General features: G+C 36.8%; 1 protein-coding gene across 1 annotated transcript in view; it reads left to right on the forward strand.

Annotated features, from left to right (window-relative positions):
• Csl4 (exosome component 1 Csl4) overlaps positions 1-21,209 on the forward strand; it is a 266,182-nt gene that overhangs the window by 156,541 nt on the left and 88,432 nt on the right. The gene's annotated exons all lie outside the window — the stretch shown is intronic.

Genomic DNA, 21,209 nt, shown 5'->3' on the forward strand with positions numbered 1-21,209 from the left:
AAACTTTAAGGCCATACTCACATATGAAACTCAAATCGGTATTACCGTGAGCCAAACATATTTATTGATCGCTGTGATGCGCGAACAAATATATATGTTAAAATTGAAATTAATATGTTATTTTTATTATCATATAAAATATTGTTACGTACGCTGAATAATTCAACTTTATTAATTAATTTATATTCTACAAAAAAGTGATTTGCGTTATCTCCGTGTCTTGATACGTCATTAAATGCTAACGTTTCATGAATATTGCAATTTACTTTATCAGGACGAGAAGCAATCTGATACTGAATCACTTGTTTGGGAGATTCCTTTATCTACGTTATTAATGCCCATTTCTACCAATAGATTAACTTTAATCTCAGTTTAACTTACTCGATCGTATCTTTTTCCAGTTCTAAGAATTAGAAAGAGAAAATAAAGAGTAAATAAAATCGAGGTGGGCATTAATAACGTAGATAAAAGGAATCTCCCAAACAAGTGACAGTGATCAGATTGCTTCTCGCTTTTTTTTTAGTAGAATATAAAATTATTAATTAATAAGGACATAAGAGATATATTTTAATTCAAATTTATGCTGTTTTAATATGACAAAAGAATGTGTTAATTTTATTATTGATATCTCGTTCGTGCACCTAAGGGTGACTCCTCGGCAATTCCGACGTACGGAATTACGCCGCCGAGAGGTTCCCACATCCTAGCGCGAATTATCGAGCGCGCATAACTCGTATCCGGCTACTCTGCCATTCGTCGATCTTTACCCTCCGTTAAACGCGCGCATTCTCGGAGAATTTCCCCCTTTGCGATCTCGCGAAAGCAGCGCGAGCGAGATACGGGAGAGATGCATTCGTGCATAAGCGCAGTTCGAGGAGGGTCGACTCGACGAGGCAGGATGAAGAAGGGAGGGAATAAAAGAGAGGAAGAAAGAAGAAAGAAAGGAAGGAAGAAAGAAGGAAAGAAAATTCCAGCCGTAGGTGGAGGCGCGCACCTACTTCCATGGTGCTGGGTGCATCTCGACGCCGATAGGCCGAGAGCTCTCTTTGCACGCTTATTACCCTAATATCAGTACTTAACACACTGTTGCCCGCACATATTCGTCGTTTATTTGCCATAGCAACGACCGGGTGTCCCGTTTTATTCGATGATTCCACCACGGCGTCAGATGCAAACGTGCTGCTCCTCTTTTTCATGCTACGCTTCATTCCAGTCCGAATGAATGATCCTAACATAGTTATATACTAATAAGTCAATATAATAGCAAAAATAGAAATGCTCAAACAACGTGGCAGGAAATCCTTGGTAGTTTATATTCATTAATAGCCAAGTGAATTTATATTCGATATTCATAATTATTTGTTAAGGAGACATGGGAATTATACGAATATGTCGGATAATGTTGGGATTCGGATCGACGATGCGATTCGAAAGAAATACGAATTCCATGGATAGGAACGAAGGATCTTATCCACGGTCGAAGAACGGGAATTATCATAACGTTACTACCAATTTCAAATGAGACGGTCGAGACGGAGACGAAGAGAAAAGGAGAAACAGCCACGTTAGAGCAAGAGAGACAGGAAAAAAAAGAGAGAAAGAAGGAGATCAAGAGAAAGAAAGAGGAAGACAAGAAGAGGAAAGAGAAGGAACACGGGAAAGAAAGGAGACGAGGACCAGGTCGAATGTTTCGCTCTAGGCACCCGGTATATAGATCGACCGTGGCTGGCCCAATGGCGTGGCGTTCTTGGCAGATAATTATCACTAACCATCAGCTATTTGCGAGGAATGGCTGATAATTGCTACGTTGTTGAGCCTCTGCCGAGCGATAACCTGCCTAGGACTCCTTTTAGACGAGCAACTCTCTCGCGCAGTCACTACAACCTCCGGGGCCCTACGGCCCCACAGAATCCTCATGGCCTTTTATTTTACTTCCCTCTCTTTTCTCCCCGTTGCTTCTACCCGCAGCCACGTCGCGCATTAGAACTTTACTTCGCGTGGCGTTTCGACGCGCCCCTCGAAAACGCATCTTCGTCCAGTTGTCAGCCGATCCGGATACTGACGTCCAAAATACTGACGTTCTCGCAATTTTGTTTGTGTTAAAAAAAAACATTCTAGAATAAACAATTTTTTTTAATTGTAATTTAATTAAATTTTTACAAAGATGAAACGAACAAAAATCTGTCTAAGGTCGATACAATTTGTAATTAATTCGGTCATTCCTTGACGCCCGTCATGCATTATCATCAGGTACTTGATTTTATTACATATTTACAGTTTGTAACTGTTCGAACACATTTTTTAAACATTCAATTCATGACCAAGAGACTAAAGAAAGCAAGGTTTGCAATATATCTTTTTTTTTTATTTTTGGATATATACTGTTTTTGCACATCGGCTACTCATTTTATTTTTCTATTAAAAATAAAATAAAATTGTATTAATCAAGATAATTTCTCGATGAGAATTCATGCTTGACCATGATTTCAACTCTTATATCTATTAATCAGACAAAGATAAAGATAAAGCGCTCAGCTTAGTACCTCGTAGATCTTCGCGTTTTTGGGTAGCACGCGATTCCGATTTATCGCGTCGCGACCAAGCGATCTCGCCGATCTCGCGTTTAATATCGTGCAATGTAAATCCCGACTGTTGTAAAACGCACGTATAATTATAAGTTCAGTAGAAGAAAAGGGGACGAGAAAAGAAAAAAAGGGGAGGAAAAAAAGTCAACTCATCCTTCCTCGTGGAAAGCATCGCGTAGTGAAAAATCGTCGCGACGCGCATGTATGTACGCTTGTCACTACACTCGCGTCGCAAGCCCCATCTACACGATTCCCACCTCGCCGGTTAGATAACTCTCTTATTGCCCTGTAAATCGTAATGTTACACCAGCAATTTAATAAGCCGTGCGCGTTCACTTATCCCCACTGAGGAGTCCGGGCGCACATAATAATGTTAATGGCGGCGAGTATATCTTCTAGGACAGCGAGAGGAAGCGTGCTTGCGCGTGTACACGTGTGCGTGCGTGTACCATCTCCACAGCTGTACGCGATAATACGTATAATCCGTTGAGGAAATCAACGCACGTGAATATTTCCACCAGAGTCCCCGACTATCTATCTATTCACGGTGGGCAATATCGCAACGTCGTCGTAATAATGGTAACGTCCGCGTATCGCACCCGCAAATGCGCCGTTATCGATAACGCGTAGTTGACAGATATCCGGCTCGCGATCAGACGCGATATCTATGATGAATCAGTCGACGGATCGCGTGAACACGCTTGTGTATAATTCACGTATCACTTCTGACCACGGTATAAGAATATTAAGTGTTTCCACTCATATAAAATCCACTGTTTACATTTTGTATTCATTCTCGAAATGATTCTAGCAACACTTCATATCAAGCAGACAGTTATAATAATTTTGTATCAAGAGATAATATATATATATATATATATATATATATATATATATAGTTTATTGTGAATATTGTATTAAAATTATTGTATAAAAAAGACGATATCTTTTGAGAAATGTGATGCTTTAACAATTTATGTTTATGTATCTACTTTTATCGAAATTTTCATCTTGAAATTTCTAAACGTAGTAATCCGAAATGAAAAAAATATTAATTTATAAAAGGATTAAAAAGAATTAATCACAATTATTTTATGAAACATTATATTTATAATAGAAAAAAATTAATTAATAACACTATTAGAAAATTTGTGTTCGATTTAACACTTTTCATGATTTAAAAAATTTCTGAATTAATTTAATACAAGATGAAGATGTGTGTGTGTGTGTGTGTGTGTGTGTGTGTGTTAGAAAATAATACAAATATTATTTTAAAAAATAAACACAAGAAAGGTAATACAGACATAGTTTGTAAACAAATTGTAAAAATATATTTTTTCAATAAAATTAATACTTATGGTATATTAAATTAACGCATATTTTATTCATTTATTTTTTATTTACGTTAAATTACATTTAAAACGAATTATTTTTGTTATTTGTTCATTTATTCAAATTATATTATTTTGACATTAAGAAATGTTGAATATCAATTTAATAAAAAATATTTAAATCATATAATCTTATTATGCTAAAATGCTTTAATACAAAATTTTAACAAGGACTTGAGTGGATCGTTTCTAACACAAATATAAAATGATTTTTATTACTATATATATATATATATATATATATATATACATATATATATATATATATACCAATAATTCTTATTAAGGTTTGAATTTGAATCTGCATTCAGAATGACAACAGCTCACTAAGCGCTCAGTGAATAATTGTTCTGAATGCCCACTATAAATTGAGAGAATGTTACTCTATATTTATTACGCCACATATACTCGAATAAACGTTCTAATAAACTCTAATGAATTGACGCTACTAAATTTAATATTGAAATGACTCAGAAACGGTTTAACCTGCCTTCAAATGATTATATTCAAAGGAACACACTCTATAATCCTGTCAAATTTTATTAAAATTGATTAGAACCACTTTTGAGCTTTTTCTTATCAGTATTGAGATTTTTTGTTTCCAAAATTGGATTTAAAGACGAAAATAAATGAGAGATGTATGTTAACATGTAAGAAGTTTACATGTGTAGGAATAAGCATTTACTAATTGGACCAATCTAAATGAACATGTATGGAAAGTACTAGAACCGAAAGATGGATTACAGCACTTCTTTGTTTCCATATAATCGGTTATCGAAACACACGTAAGCGAGAATAAGAACGCAATCGAGAAAATACGCAGCAATTGAGCGAGAATTCGAAGATATTCGTTAATGGTGCAAGCCCTGCAAGCATTAACGCTTTCGGGAAGACTAGTTTTCGGGAAGTTACATCACGAAGGGATTACCAACGGAGCGTTATTTCAAACCATTTCGTTTTCCTTATATAGAATAAAAAATCCTTCTTCAGAATAAAAAAAAAACGCAAATATCTTTAGAAAAGTACAAACTGGTATGAAAATCCCAAAAAATTGTAAATTACAGTTTTCTGTTACCATGTAGGTTCGCTTCCTTCACATATATATAAATGAATGCAAGGATACATCCAAACAGAAAATACTTTCCCATATTTGAGTAATTTATAAGAATATCAAGAAACCTTCAAATTATGATTTTACAAAAAAAATGACTTAAGATGTACGATTTGAGTGTACATAACCTCGCATTTATGTGATATAGAATATAGCAAAGCAAGAAATATACGTAACGTTTTATTTAATGATTTTGCTTAATGTATGTAATATTTTAATTAATGTTTTCTTGATGTACGTAGTATTTTATTTGAAATTAAAAGTCTGTTTTATCGACACCGAGCAAATTCGGCTGTTGCTCCAGCATCCTCTTAATGTTAGAGAAAATCGGTCGGTCGCTCTTTTCGATTTTGTGCGTTCGACGCTTGTCCTCCAAAGTCTATCAAACTTTATATAAATTTGTAAAGTTGTGAAAGTTGTAATAAATAATACTTGATACCTAAGTGCGTGTGACAGCTGGTTTATATCAATTTACTGATGGTAAAATTTTTCATTATAAAATGTGTATGGAAATTGAATTAGAATATTCAAAGCCCGGTTTATAAACACTGAGATAAATTTTCACATCGCATACAACACGTAGAAGCCAATAAATTAGTTATGTACCAACATACAAAGTTATTTATATCTTAGAAACAGTTGAGCTTTCACTCTCTCTCTGTTTACTATGGTTTTTTTTTCACATTCAGTATGGTGAGTACTATTTATCATATAAATAAAAAAAATGTTAATACTCTGTATATCCTTTCTCATTCTTATTTTGACTAAATTGTTCATAGTCAGACTTTGTTATAGGGTCTTCAGTCATTAATTTATGTGTCTCAACTTCCTCAGTTTGATCACAATTTTCTAATAAAAATGTGACTGAATGGAAATACCTTGGCAGCATTCGGTTTAAACAATTACATATTTTAAACTTATAATCATTTTATTTTTATTATTTATTAAACAAGAAGCATTGAAAGCTTTCAAACTTAACGCAATCTTCATATTTTTATACCACGCTTTCTATCCATACAATACACTTTATTCAAAGAGGATCCTAGATCTCTTTAAGATCCTAGATATCTTTAAAACATAGAGATGTCTTTTGGATATTTTTAGGATATTTTGGATCCCTTGAAAATTTACGTTGTATAGAGATCTTTTTGATTGGACATCGCGAAAATCGCACGGCGAGAGAATTAATAGAAGCCGAGATAAGAGACGACATAATTCGTTGCTGCGAGCCTTGCTCGGACTCAAAGTAGATTTATCCGCCAACAATAGAACAAGTAATTCCTCTTTAAATCTAGAAATCTAAGCTTCTTAGCTTCAATGTGATTCTAAACCAGTTCGGAATCCGTGCTCCAGCGCGAAATCGCGCCTCAAGACTCCTCACGGCGATACACGATCACGACCGATCGATTAAACTCAACGTTGCCACAAAAGAGGCACTAACTTTACGAACACACGCGTACATAGACATAAATTACAACGGGAATCTCAAATGTTAGCAGGTTCGCGGAGCCTCGGCATAGCTGCTCATACAGACAATCGTTTAGAAGCGATAGGTGCAATACAAAAATCTATCCTAACAACGTACCTGTTTGCATTCCTGTCAGCACTATATGCGGGACCTGTATGCAATACCTGCAAATAGCAACACCAACATGCATACGAACGCACGAAGTCATGGCGCACGTTAGGAAGAACGGTTGAGCTCGCGCGGCGAGATGAAGCGCCGTCGCGTTGCAGCGAGAACGAAAACGACGCTTCTCGGCTTCTTTCTCAAACGACGAGAGGAGCGTCTGTGAACGAGTGAAGAGCAGCGGGGAAGCGAGGGCCGGGCGGGGGAGTGCAGAGGGAATAAGGTGTAATCAGTTTAATGAATAGTCGCCCCGCGTAATTACGGTGAGGCTTCCAGCCACAGGTTCGCGTATACGTACACTTATGCGAGCGGACATATTGACGCGCTTGGATTCAGGAGTCAAGGAGAAGACAAAGCAGAAAAGACAGAAAGAAATAGATAAAGATGTTCATTAATATTATAGGGCAAATCTTTTCAGAACATAAAAAATCAAAAGTATAAGAAAAGAAAATAATAATAACAAAAATAATACAAATGATATAAAAATAAAATAAAAATAAAATAAAAATAAAATAAATGGAGGAAGAAGGAGAGAATGAGATGACTCGATTAGCATCTTGTTCGAAGAACAATCTGAATAACTTTTAATTGTAAAATTAAATCCCAAATTAAAAGCTAAAATTCATTAAGATAAGATTAAAAATTAAATTTAGGTCGAACTTTATAAAATAAAAAAATAATGCTTTAAATTAAGTTAGTAAATATATATAAATAGTCTCTAAACTAACGAGTCACTTTATGTATTTTTTTATAGATATATTTTTACATATCTTTATTTATTTTTATTAATTTTTTTATAATTTTATTTTTAAGATTAAAATAATTTCTAAGATTAAAAATTAATTCTTAAATTAAAAGTTATATTAAGACAAGATTAAAAATTAAATTAAGATTGGATCTTAAATCAACAAAAATCCTTTAAATTATTCAATAAATACGTGATCTCTAAATACATCAAATCATCTTTGGATTTTTTCAAAGTTATTCAAACACTCGGTTCAATGATCGGATTGATTCCGATTTTAAACTCTCGATCGAGTTACAAAGAGAAAACATCATACGAGATAATGTTTTCTAGTCGTTGACCGAATACACGAGTTTTTATGGCTGTTCGTAACTCACCTACTTCCACGGTTACTAGAATACTCGAAGGTAGCTTATGGTGTGCTATAGGGATCGCAAAAGCCCGCCAGCGATTGAATAAAGTGAATCGAATCAATCGGAGAACCTTGATGTAGGTGACCCAAAAGGCCAACGAAAGCCTCTGCATTACTACCGTTCTAAATAAACTATATAATTCCGTATGCATTCAGTAAATATTCAACGATGACAGCATTAAAATCGTGCAAACAAAAATTTGAAAACTCTCTAGATCAATCTTTAAGCATAATTCTTAAAAATTCGGTATTAAAGATTTAAAAGTCTAAAGCGATGACGGTTTAGAATATAAAAGAATACTAATAAGCTTGAAAAAAAGGATCGATACGATCAGGGTATCCGCATAGCAAAGTACGACATCCATCAATCGCCCGAATGATTGATTCGTCGATGATTATCCGACGAAGGATCCTCTCACGAGACTAGGAACAGCTTTCGATGCTTGATCTCGTACCTGAGAACTGTCTCGATCCGGAAGACAGTCTCCGCGCCGTATATAAGTGTTCTACGATTTTCTACGTTTGATTTGCGCCACGACGGGGGAATCGTAGAATCGAGCTGAGGAACGGAATTACACGATTTACCGCACGATTCCCTCGTCCGTGCAAGGGATATACCATACACCATCGATAGGTCGTCGGTCGAGAGACCATTGAGGTCGCCAGCCCGTGGCATAAAAGCCGTGGAAGAAGACGAAGAAGAAGCATGAGGTACCGTCGCGCGTAACGTCTAATAACCGAGTATCATGGTATCATCCCAATAAGGAAGAAGGGGACGAAGGGGGATTTCTACGATTCGAGATCTCGATCCGTGGATCTGTCTAATGTGGGCCAACCACGCGAACCTATCATAACCTGGGCCAACCTCGGCCCGACATAACCACATGTTTGTCCAGATAACCTCCTCGCGACTATCTCTTTCTCTCTTCCCTATCTCTTCTTACTTTCCTCCATCACCTCGTCGCTTCTTCCCAATGCTATCTCACCACCCTGGATTTCCTCCCGAAATTTGCATTTCTACGAGTGCCGCTTCTGTTCCCGCACCGGTTAATGCCGACTGTATTCAACGAATTATCCGGCGCGAAAAATCTGAAAACAATACTGATTGCGTCGCTGACGGAAGTGTTCTTTCACCGAGCGAACGATCGAACTGGTAATTCGTACTTCGGTATTGTTACTTCTTGAAATACCAGTAATGTCTGTACTATAATAAGATGTCATATGATTATCGATATATATGTATCATATTTATAGATATTGTCATTAGCTTTTAAAAGTCTAAATTACTTCATATTTTTATTAACTAACAATAATTAATATAAAGTCTAGTATCTATAATATTGCAATCTTTACTTTTTGTTTCATGCTTATTACTTTTTGTCTTTTTGCCTCGTATCTTGTTTCTTCTTTTCTGTCGCCCGAGAAAAGTTAACGAACTTCGGAAGAGACAAGAACATGATTGTCGATAAAACGATTATAAAGAGGAGAAAAAGGTAAGAGATAAAAAGCAAGAAACAAAAAGTAAAGAACATATTGTAAATCAAGGTTAAAAGCAATATATTTGCATTTTTTTCTACTATTTTCTCTATAAAACTGGTATCGTCAGAAAAAGCTCGAATCCATTAAAAGAGATATATTTAATAAATAATCGAATGTTGCAAAAAATAGGAGTTTGGATATTTTTTACGAAAGAAGAGCGTGTTGACAAGATAATTGGGCATAGAGGATGACGAAAAGTCAATATGATCTGAAGATACAAAGACTAACTGAGATCCAGTTAATCTAATCTACACCAAAACGTTGAGGAAACAAAGCCGTATGTAGTTTTATACGTGTCATCCAATCGAGAGAGCTCTTGGTACCTTCATCAGCCATCTGGATTCGTAGGGAACGAAACACTGAGAAAATACAATATCTTCGCGAAGAGATCGGTCCAATCAAGAACTACTCCCTCGGAGCCGAGTCCAGAACTAAGGGATAATTTTTGCGGTGCGCAAGCGTTGATCGTGCAAGCGTGATTCTTCACCTCGGACATGCTACATCGGTGTTGCGATCGGTGTGCGTAACACACGCGCTCGCATCGGACACGCCTGTGCCTCCTTATACCCACACCCGGTCAGTGCACACCCCCGACAATAATGTAAACAAAATGGTACCACTATTTCATTGGTAACCCGACACCCCTGCGTTGAACCCACACACATCGCCTCCACCGTCGCTCCTTCTATTTCTGCATTCTTTCTTCCTCCTCTCTTCCTCTTTCTCCTTCTTCTTCTTCTTCTTCTTCTTCTTTTGCGTCTCCTTCACCTTCTACTTCGTGCTCTTCAGTTATGCTTCTTTACCATATTCTTTGGAAGAATTTTTTTTTTATCTAACGCTACACAAAAATATTTTATTTTGCTAAATTACATAGATAAATTCTATAAGTAAGTAATCTTAATGTTACCATTTTGAATCTTGAAAGTAAAAGGTTATTTATTGACTTACCTATCAGATATTATGAATCACAAATATTTCCTTCCTGAGATATTTTATCAATATTTCTCAAATTATTGAATAAAAAGTAATTATTAAATATAAATAGATACTGTAAACGATAGTTTTTCAATTTATTTTTTCACTTGATCTTTCTCAATTGTGTCCATCAATTTTCTAAGAGATTTTTCGAATTATACAGATAATACCTGTTTTTCTCAATTTAACCTGCGCATAATTATTCTGCAACGAGTCGAATCCACAACCAATTGTTCTCTCGAGCTACTCTTCGTTCCGGGACTCCATGTTTGATCCCACTTTCCGCGAATACTCAAGTCGAATGACAGAAATGACAGACTGTTGCCCGGGGAGGACTCTACCAATTGCCGTGATGTTCATTCGTTCAATTACGAATGCATTCCTTGATGGGAACTTGTTAGAATACTAGACTAGCCAGACAATCATGTTTGACTGCAATGATACAGGCGAGAAATTGCATACTCTTTTCTTAGAGTACATCTTCAATTACACTATCCGTTTTATCTTATATTATATTAACTTTTTACTTGTACATAGATCTGATGTACAGATAAAAATAATTGACTTCGACAAACCAAGGGCTTTTCACGTTTTCATAATTCGAATATTAGAACGAATCGATTGCGACAACCATCAACATGTAGACGAGTATTAACGAATTGGTATTTAACAACGTACAACAAAGTAATCACGCGTAGCTACTAATAATTAGGTGATTAATTTCCAAGAAAGTCAAACGTCTCAATGTAAATCGAAATCGACGATCATACATTCGCTCGTCTTACATGCTTAATTTGCGAACGGCGTGCGACTCGTTTAATCGGTAACATGTTCGACCGCTCGATCGATCGATCACAAAGACGAGAGAAGAAGGTGCAGGAACTGGCTCGACGTCGTATAACGAGGTGAACGAGAGAAGTCAGGACGCAGATATAAGAAAATGTAACAGGAGGAGATCCAGAGAATTGGTCGCTCGACAGCGAACGACAATCGATCGACAGATTTCGTCGCGGCCGCTTAATTCAACTTTAATTTGGACTTTACGAGCGTCGTTACCTGGTTGGCTCGGTGGTCCTATCGCCTGGTCCTGGCCGGTGGATTTATTTATTTCGTAGCATACATCCGCGAAAAAGGATCTTGTCGCTCGCGTGTTATTCAAATGCAAACAACGCCCAGCGAGATATCGACCCGGTCGGGTGACTTATTAGTGCCGCAAATAGCAGATCTTTTGTAGAGGAAAGTTCCAGGATATCGAATGGCTTTTTGAAAGATTTTGTTTAGTGTGGCTTATCTATCGATTCGAGACGCGAAATTGTTACGCGACATGCACTCGATTGATATGTGTAAATATGAGCAAATATATACAAGATAGTTTTATGTTTTTTACATTTTGTTATTATGTACTGCACTAACAAACTACTTTATAATTTCACAGTGTTGGGTCAACCATTAGTTGGTTCTTTTATCCATCCGTCTGTCCATACATCTATTCGTCCGTCCAATAATCTCTCAAAGTCTTAAACACTTAATTTTTTCGACAATAAGTACTTTAATTTCATCGAGATGAAGTATCAGCAAATCAATTAACCATAAAAATCAAAGGTTAAAGTAATGAGATTTTTAGTAACGTAAAGCAAAAGGAATTTAAAATGCTATTTTAAGAGATTTGTAATGCATATTTCGGCATTTTTAACGAAGTTTTTCTAATAGTTGCCAGAAGTTTCGCTGCACTGCTTAGTTACATCTATCACAAAAGATTTATTTTAATATTTGTTTTAATATTATGTTCTATCTTATATTTTTTTTTAAGTCTGGACCAGCGTGCAGGTTTGGTATTTACTTCCAACCGCATTCCGCGGGCATCTCGCTTGACCGATACAATACAATTACGATGCTGATGCTGGAACATGAAGTTTCGCGCAGGCGGAAAAGAAAAATTCGAGACGTTGGCCCGCGTCCGGACAGGCCTCGCGACACGCGTGGAACATTTGTCAGACACTTTAGGACCTGTCGGGCCATTGTTTTCCTATTGATTCCGGCTTGGGAAGCACGACTTTAACCGGTGTTTTACATGCTCGGTTCCTGGAACCGGATCCTCCATCTGGGATCCAAGGCTTGTGGCATCCAAGTCGTAGACCCAGCGGGTCCAGGAAGAAAAGAGAGAGAACGGACGCGTGAGACAAGTGACGGAGCGAGAGGAGGCGTAGCGGGGGCAGGTATACATGGGACGCCGGGCTCATTTCGCCTGTCAGGCCCAATTCCGTTTGGGTCCAGGAACCTTGGAGCGCTGTGTTCAACGCTGCAGTTTATGGCCGTCATTACCTCGATCGGCCTCGAGTTGGATTAAACGATTTGTTCGTGTGCACGTTCTACTTTATTGGCTGACGTCTCCTACGTGATACTTAATGTTACGCCGATCTGACGCGGCGCGATAAAATTTGGTCCCGTCTCTTCACTAAACGTTCGATCGTGATAATCTCGAGTGGACAGACGATAATTATATGAAGCATATTTATCATAGAATTGTGAACCAACGATTTATGTTCTGAGTCAACATTAAAGTATCAACTAAGCTAGTTATATTTCGTGACTCAATGACTTCAATTCTATATTGTACACTTTTAGGCATTAATTTATAAATTAGTACACAGATATGTAAAAAATATGTATAATATATGTATATGAGAGAAAAAACATAACATTGAGTAATTGAGCAATTAGTCATTTCATAAATAATTAATTTTTATTATTATTATTGCTCATCATTATTCTATTGCATCCGTGAAATAATCAGCGAATACAAATCAGTGAGAGTTAATAGGGTCGAAGGCGGTTGAACAGAGATGAGATACACAGCTCTTCAATTGTCCGGGCATCAAGCACTTCCTGCAAAAGGTAGAAGACCTGCGTGTCCGAACTTCTTCATCCTGTAGCCTGCGCGACCACTTATCTTCCCTAATTTACGTAGCTTGTTTCGTTCAGCGATGCTGAACGACGTTTCGTGTCGTTAAACACCTCCTGCGCCAAATTTGAATGACAATGTATCCGTCCACGTCGAGTAGGTTACTCTCTCTTCTTTGTACCATACAAGGCTCACCCTAATTGTAATTAATCGTCTCGCGACCTTATCTTCGCAGTTTAACCCAGTCAGATCAACCTGAATTCGCCGAAGCTATAAATTCTCATTGTAATGGCCGCGTTTTGCGCCACGTACGTATTTTCACTTCTCACAACAATACATGGCGTATCATAAGTACCTCGTTAACGCGCTCATTGACATATATTAATTATAGCGTACGCGCGCTATCCACAAATTTGCATACACGATCATTTTGCGTGATACGCACCGCGATACCGTCCCTCACATCGTCATATTCGTTCCAAGTACTATATCAAGCGCTATCCGTTCCTCGTGATAAGTAACTAAGTTTGCGTCACCTGCAGCACGAACGAGGTAAAACTCGTCGTAGTCACGCGATTGCAACCTGCAGTTGCGTCTTCGACGATGTTGCGGATCCCGCGCGATCCAATTGGTGTCATCTGCGACTCGCGTAGTAAATGAAAACGACCGTTTCGCTAACTTTTCCGACGGCCGTCCGTTCCGCGCTCGTTGAGTACCGGTTTTTGACGAAGTAAGAAAGATCGCGAAAGGTACCTACTCGTCTTCTTCCCTCATTTGCGACTTGCCGCGCTTCTTTCCTCTTCTTCCTCGCTTCAATTTTATCTTCTCATTTTTTTTCTCTCTTCCTCTTCGTCTCGCAAAACGAATTTGCATCCGTTTCATCCATCTGGCCCAACAAAAACGTTCGATTTTGACAGTCGCAACATTGTGGCACGCATCGCGGATCTGTCTCGTTATCCATCTCGTTCACGATTGACAAGACAAATTGCGGACTGGAACTGCAAACGATGTAAGTGCCAGAAATATAATTCGTACTGTCCGTACGAACTTTTCGTATCTTTTTTTCATGACGAACGAACGATACATTGTTGAATTTACGCGACACAAAGTTGAAAGATAGATGAATGCAGTGACAGTTGAACATCAGAAACCATACGAAACAATTTTTCTTTTGAACGAAACACCGTGGTTTGGAAAATTCTTCTTTGAATTCTTCATAATTTTTCAGAATCCCATATTGAGAAATTAAAGATTAATAGATCTATTTTGGTAAAAAAAAATCGAAATTAAAGCAATATTAAAATTGTGGATTTAAAAGAATAAAAATGTTAAAGATGTAACAGTATTATTAAACAGAATTAGTAAATAAATATATACAACAGTACTATACAACTGGTGTTATATAATTTGGAAGGACAGATCTACAGCACTTTCGCCATTCGGCGAAACTGCTGTTACTGTAAAATACTGTAGAATAACAACACTGTAAAATAACAAGGAATATATCTTGAGTGGCAGTGACGAAGAACTCCCCATTCTTAGAAATGACTCGTAAGACTTTTGAACTGTACTGCTGTATGACGTGAGGTTATTTAGTGAAAGATTATTTCTTATCTTATACATTTTTCATTAATGCCAAAATTATGTGACCTGAGGATCCTCTACAATCTATATCATTGGTATGATAGACGCGTTCTTCTCATTCTCGTTACTGATTTCGGAGGCACATTTGCTGACGACAGTTACATCGTTTTTTAAAATGCACCACAATGCAATGTACATGGTATTCGGACGAGAAATTAGAGGTGTAAAAAATAATAGCAACAAAACAAGATTAAAGAGTTGGCAAAATTAAAAAAATTTTAATATTATGTAAATTTTAGAATTGTTCAGAATTTAAGTGTAAAATAAAATATGATTTTATAAACCTTTTAAATTCAAATTTTTTTTGTACGAATTGGATTGTTTAGAAGTGCTGAGAAAGTCTATATCTTTTTTAGAGAATTCTTCATATACTTAAATTTTGAAGAGTTCTAAGATTTCTTGAAAAAGTTGAAAATACTTTAAAATATGAAAAATTCTTAAAAATATTATGAAATAATAATAAAAATTTTTTTTACAAGTGCATTTTAATGGTATTTCTAATATTTAATACTGCAAAAAATAAAATTCTGTTGCGCTAGGTTTTTAATTGTAATAGATCGATCGTGATTTTTAATAATTTATCTTACTACTCTCTACGAAAATATCCTTTAGATAGATGCTTTATTATCATCCACTTTGATTCGCGTGTCAAACTTTCATCCTATCTTCCCTTAAATTGTTCGCGTATCTCGTTCACGGTAATGCGACACCCGATGATGAAAACGTTCGCGATCGCTCGCTGTGAGCTGTCCGACATCGGTATCTGTTAGCGGATACTGGTACCCGCGCATCGTCGAGTACCGGTGATGATGAATGAGAGGTAAGAAGGAGGCATCGAACGAGAGGCTCTCGGTTCGCGTCCTCGGGGGGACTCATCCATCTCGCTCTAACAGCCGCCATCTTCCCTCTCCTCCTCCTCCGTTCTCCCTTTCTCTTCTCCTCGCCGGAGGAAGTAACAGTATCCAAGTGGATGGATTCCATGCGAGGTGTGCGGAGACCGTGTGGATTGTGTGCAGAATGAACGCAAACTGTGAGGGTAATTTGCAACACCGGCAATTTACATAATTAGCAGTTCTGAACCCTCGGACGTTCCCCCACCTCTTCCGAGTTCTGTCTCTTCCCCTCCCACCTTCCCGTTCCCGCCACCTCCGCCACCACCGCTGCTGTCTGCCTCCCCTCGACCGCCACTCTCCTCACCTGGCCGCGGGCCTTACGTGGTATGCTCTTCGCCCAACAAACCGACACGTCTCTGTTTTACCCTTCGCACATTGGCGTAGGCGTTACCCCATCGGAGAGGCAAACGAGGTATCAATTGTGACTTCGTAGATACACCTAAATCGTTCCGTGTTCATGACCGTGAGACTCGTGAAACTTTCTACACCGATCCTATTCTTTAAGAAAACTCGAGCGACGAATTATATATTTTTTTATAGTTCGAAGCAACCACATTTAATATATGTTAAACGTTTTAAAGTGTAGCTCAGATAGAGCAGTTATTTAATACATATTGCTTTAGCGTATCAATTGATGCGTGTTGGTATTTTTATACTTTAAGGTGCAATGGAAGTTTCAAGCAAGTATTTTAATTAAATTCAGATTGAGGGAGAAAAATAACACGGAAGGGGGTGGAATAAAGGAATAATAAAATGACATAGTTCATTTCATGTAGAAAAGAGAAATTTCGTTCCCTTTTTCTTTTAATAGCTGATCGTAAAACACGGTAACTTGATATCGCGCTCGTGTTCGTGGGGACCGTCGGTGAAACGCGTCGTCGGCGCTAAGTTGACGCGTGACCCCGCGGCAAACAACAATTTGTGCATGCGAACAACTCAACTCTCTCAAGAATGCGGCGTATCCTCCCTTGTGCACTTGCGCCCTGTGCGCGCATATAATCCGGCCGCTTATCTGCCGGCACGCTCGTAACAGCGAAACTAATCCCGCAGGACTTAATGAAACGTATTATTTTAACTCATTTACCGGCACGCGAAATACGATAAGGCTCCGTATATGCGGTTCGCGATAGAGCTAACGTACGGATAATTTTTAACCACGCCGTTATCGCAATAGCGCTCGGGCGCGATTAAGATCGTCTCTCGGTCGCGAAAGACAGCGCGTAACATTCCGAGTGTAGTAACAGCGACAATTTTATCACGTTCATCTAACACAATCACGCATACTACGTCCGATCAAGTTTCCCCGTGAATATCGCTTGTCGTAAAGCGCATTCCCACGGAAGTCCTATATCTATCGGACATTTTGAAACGCGTGTAATTTCGCGGGAGCGACGCTTACGGTCGCGTTGTAAATTCATGTTTAATGAATACGTCGAAAAATCGGTATTCTGAGAGCTCGCAAAGTACAAAGCACATTTAAGAATCGGCAGAAGAGACTATATCCAAATAGCACGTAAACATTCTAAATATTTTCTAAATATTTATTAATATTTTATAAAATATATTTATTAAGAATATATTCATATAGTCTATTGATGTATAATATTTAAAGTACTGTCAAATATTAATGATATGTTCATAGTATATTCAAATGGTAAAACTACAAATGTTTTATGAATAAGGCTTATTGTTAGAATATACAATGTTCTATAGAAACATTGTATCATTCTATCTTGTTGACATTGTATCATTGTAAATATTATATCTTTATATATTTTTGGGCCTAATCTTGTGATAAGATAATACACTGGGCATGCGCAATTTATTAATTTTGCAAATATTCTAAGCAACTTTCTATCAATGTTTTTTTTGTTATACATAAATATGAATTTTTAAATAAAATATTCAGAACATTCAATTTAAATGTTCGGAAAGAACATTTGTATTTCGTAAGACTATTCATAGATTTTTGTCTATCTAGATATAATTAATGTACTGCGCAAATACAACTCATTAATTCTATGAATATTTTGAATAACATATTCTATGTTTCTTCTAAATATGGGTTTCTTATAAATATGAATTTTTCAATGGAATGATTTTTTGCAAATTCTACGAGCATCAAATTCAAATACTCAAATTCAAAAATTAAGAACTTTTATATAAAAATATTCATAGAATATTTTGTAGTCTCTTAGGTAGAGACTTATATCGGAATTTTTATTCAACCAAAACACGCTAAAATACTAAAAAGTTAAAATACTGAGAAAATTGCGATGTCACTCGTAATCATCCATGGATGATTACGCAAGACCTGCTATAAAGCAAGATTTTTGAAAAAAATGCAAAATAGAAAAGTTAAGAAAATCTCATGACACAATATTACTTCTAAAAGATCAAATACAATTTGAATAGAATGTATATGCACGAATAAAAACAGATAATTTGTTTTATTATAATTATTTAAGTATCAAATTGTAATCTGGTTCTGTAACTTTGTAAATAAACAAATAAAAAAAGTCTCGTAACAAAATATTTCTTCACACAAAATATGGTAAAGTATAGATATGTATCTGTACGATGAACAAGGTGCACAGATGAGTTAGCCTGTCACTCCTGCCAACCATCAACTGATACGTTGTCCCTCGTATTAATTAGTGGATAAACGATTATGAACCTGTGATAATGAAGCTGAATCATCCAGGAAATCGCGCGTACGAAGATAAAAAAAAAGTCGATCAGCAATCGATGTTTAATAGATCTCATTGAATAATAGCAAATGCCGCGCACCGACGTTCGCCATTATTCAATGAGATCTATTAAATATCGATTGCTGATCGATCCATCGATCTTCACGACGGTTACCACCGCCTTCGAGCCATTTAATTAACGAGTCTCGGTCAACATTCCAATTAATGCGCTTCATTAGCACTCATACGATTCCTCGTATCTCGTTTCCGCGGCAATCGCCGCGCGCGCTGATTAATTCGGCCGCTTAATTGATCGATCGATAAACGAGCGCGCGACATGGAAATCGGTCCAGTAATCTTGCCGACCACTGGCTCCTTTTCCGGTCCGTCGAACGGGTCCCCGTCGAATACGCAATGAGACAATTAATGATTAATAGCCACGGGAACACGGTGATTTTGAAGGAATTCGCAATGGAGATGTTGCGAATAAATTAAAGCGACGTACTTCGTTAAAACTTCATTAAATGTGTCATGCTGAAATGGCACGAAGGATATCTGCTGCTACATTTATCCATGCAATATATAAAGATACAATTATTATATAATTGTACTTAAAAATAAAAAGTGATTTTAACAAGATTCAGTGGATTAAATCAATAAGGTAAAAAAGAATTTACGAGAGCACAAAGTATTGATGCTTTAATAACTTTATAACTTTAATTTAGTACAAGTATCAATAACGTAAACTCTTCAATTTAGATTAGGCCGATCTTCAGTTCACAATACAATTTATAATGTAGGTCTAGGGCAAAATGTTTGTTTTTATTAATATTTATATTAGATTAAAGTTGTGAGATAAATTAAAGCATCAATACCTAGTTTATGCTTATAAGCACTATTTTATTTATTGTACTGAGAAAATATATATAGCAGCAGGATTTTTTATGATATGACACACTGTCAATATTTTTTACAGAGTTGAGTTGATTATCCGTTTCTCAAACAGCGGAAATTGAAAACATGCATCTGATAAAAATTTATACTTGAAACTTTTACTTTATATTATTATATGCGTATGATTTACATTACGTATAATTTTCTCTCTCCTTTTTTTTCTTGTGAAATCTTATTTCGTTCTACAGGTTTACGAACCCGTACATATAACTGTATTCATAACTGAGCGCACTTTCAATTTACAAATTCATTAGCATGAACCAATTAATATGTCGATAATGGCTTACAAGTCGCGTTACCACCGCGCTATTAATTTTCATTCAGTAAATTATGAATTCTGCTTTGGAACATCGATGTCATGAAATTTAAATGCATCACGATGGATGAGAAGAAGTCTGAAGTTAATTCTTTTAAAATTTCTCCAGATTCTCTCCCACACAGCTTTCAACAATTTCCATAAATTTTCCTTTAACAGTTGTAGCCTCGATAATGTGAATCCATAATGTGTTTCTCGAAGAAAAATCGATATCAAATTAAAAAGAAATCATTAATAAAGGCTATAACACGCAAAAAATTTAAGCAATAAGATGTAAGCAGCAAGCAAATCAACATTAGATTTACTACTGTTTACATTATTACCTGTCTCTACTGTGATTAACTGACTTACTTACTCAACTGTTTATGTCTTACTGTCTTACGTTTTTTTTTTTTTGGTACCATGCTTTAGGAGTGCTGAATAAAAGCAACGATTCTCTCTTCACGGCTCGCAAAACTTTTCAAGAGTAACGTATCTCTCCATATCGATGAAAATGATAAGGGCGGGATGATAACAAATCTCCGAGTACAATCTACCGGCATTGGCCGCGTTCACACATCCGTTGTTTCCGGGCACGAAAGGAGAGATCCGCCGTGTTTAATTACGGGGGAACGGGAGAGAGTTCCACGTCCGACGGAGTAAATTATTCCTTTTGGAAGTGGCGATTATAAAGCGATTATCGACAAGGATCGCTCCCGCAGACGCGGTAGGCCGCATATGGATTCGTAAACCGGCGGTTTCTCTGCCGTCGAAGTCCCGCATTGTCGGTGCGGGAGCCCGACAATGCCCTCGTGAAAAATAATTTGCGGTGAGAAGACACCCCTTTGCGCGCAAAGGGTAATTATGGTCGGCCATTGCGATAATGTCGTGTGCTCACGAATTATCGCGGTGCGAGTTTTGCTTATCGACGTATCCACGGCGAAAATTATTCAATTTTTCGCACGCGGAGCTGCCTTCTAAAATAATATGCTGCACGAGAAATTACTGAGGGAAAACAAACAATTTTGCTGGATCTGTCTGCGTATGTACATGTACGCGAGTTATCGTTCTGAAATTATGAGCTTCAGTCAACATTTACAGCATCGAATTTGCCATTTGCATATCGTTAGAACTTTTTAAATGATTTTTTTTCCTTTTTTTTACGTAATAGAAATGCTCATAAAACACAGCTCTTTTCGCTTTTGTTTTTGCTTTAAAAAAGATATCGCGTTGGAATATCTTTGGTTTTAAAATATTTTAATTTGTACTTTCTAATTCTTTACAGTATTTTAAAAAATACTCATCAATGTCAGCAGCATTAAATTGTTTATCAATTTAATTTGTGATATTACACACTCCAGTTTTTTTTTAGTTTAGGACTGTGTTTGAAAAAATAATTGGCGCGCAGTTTGCTTGAAATTGTAAAATTTACACAAAAATAAA

The sequence above is a fragment of the Acromyrmex echinatior genome, chromosome 1, assembly GCF_024713525.1.
Source record: "Acromyrmex echinatior isolate Ae372 chromosome 1, ASM2471352v2, whole genome shotgun sequence".
NCBI classification, from domain to species: domain Eukaryota; kingdom Metazoa; phylum Arthropoda; class Insecta; order Hymenoptera; family Formicidae; genus Acromyrmex; species Acromyrmex echinatior.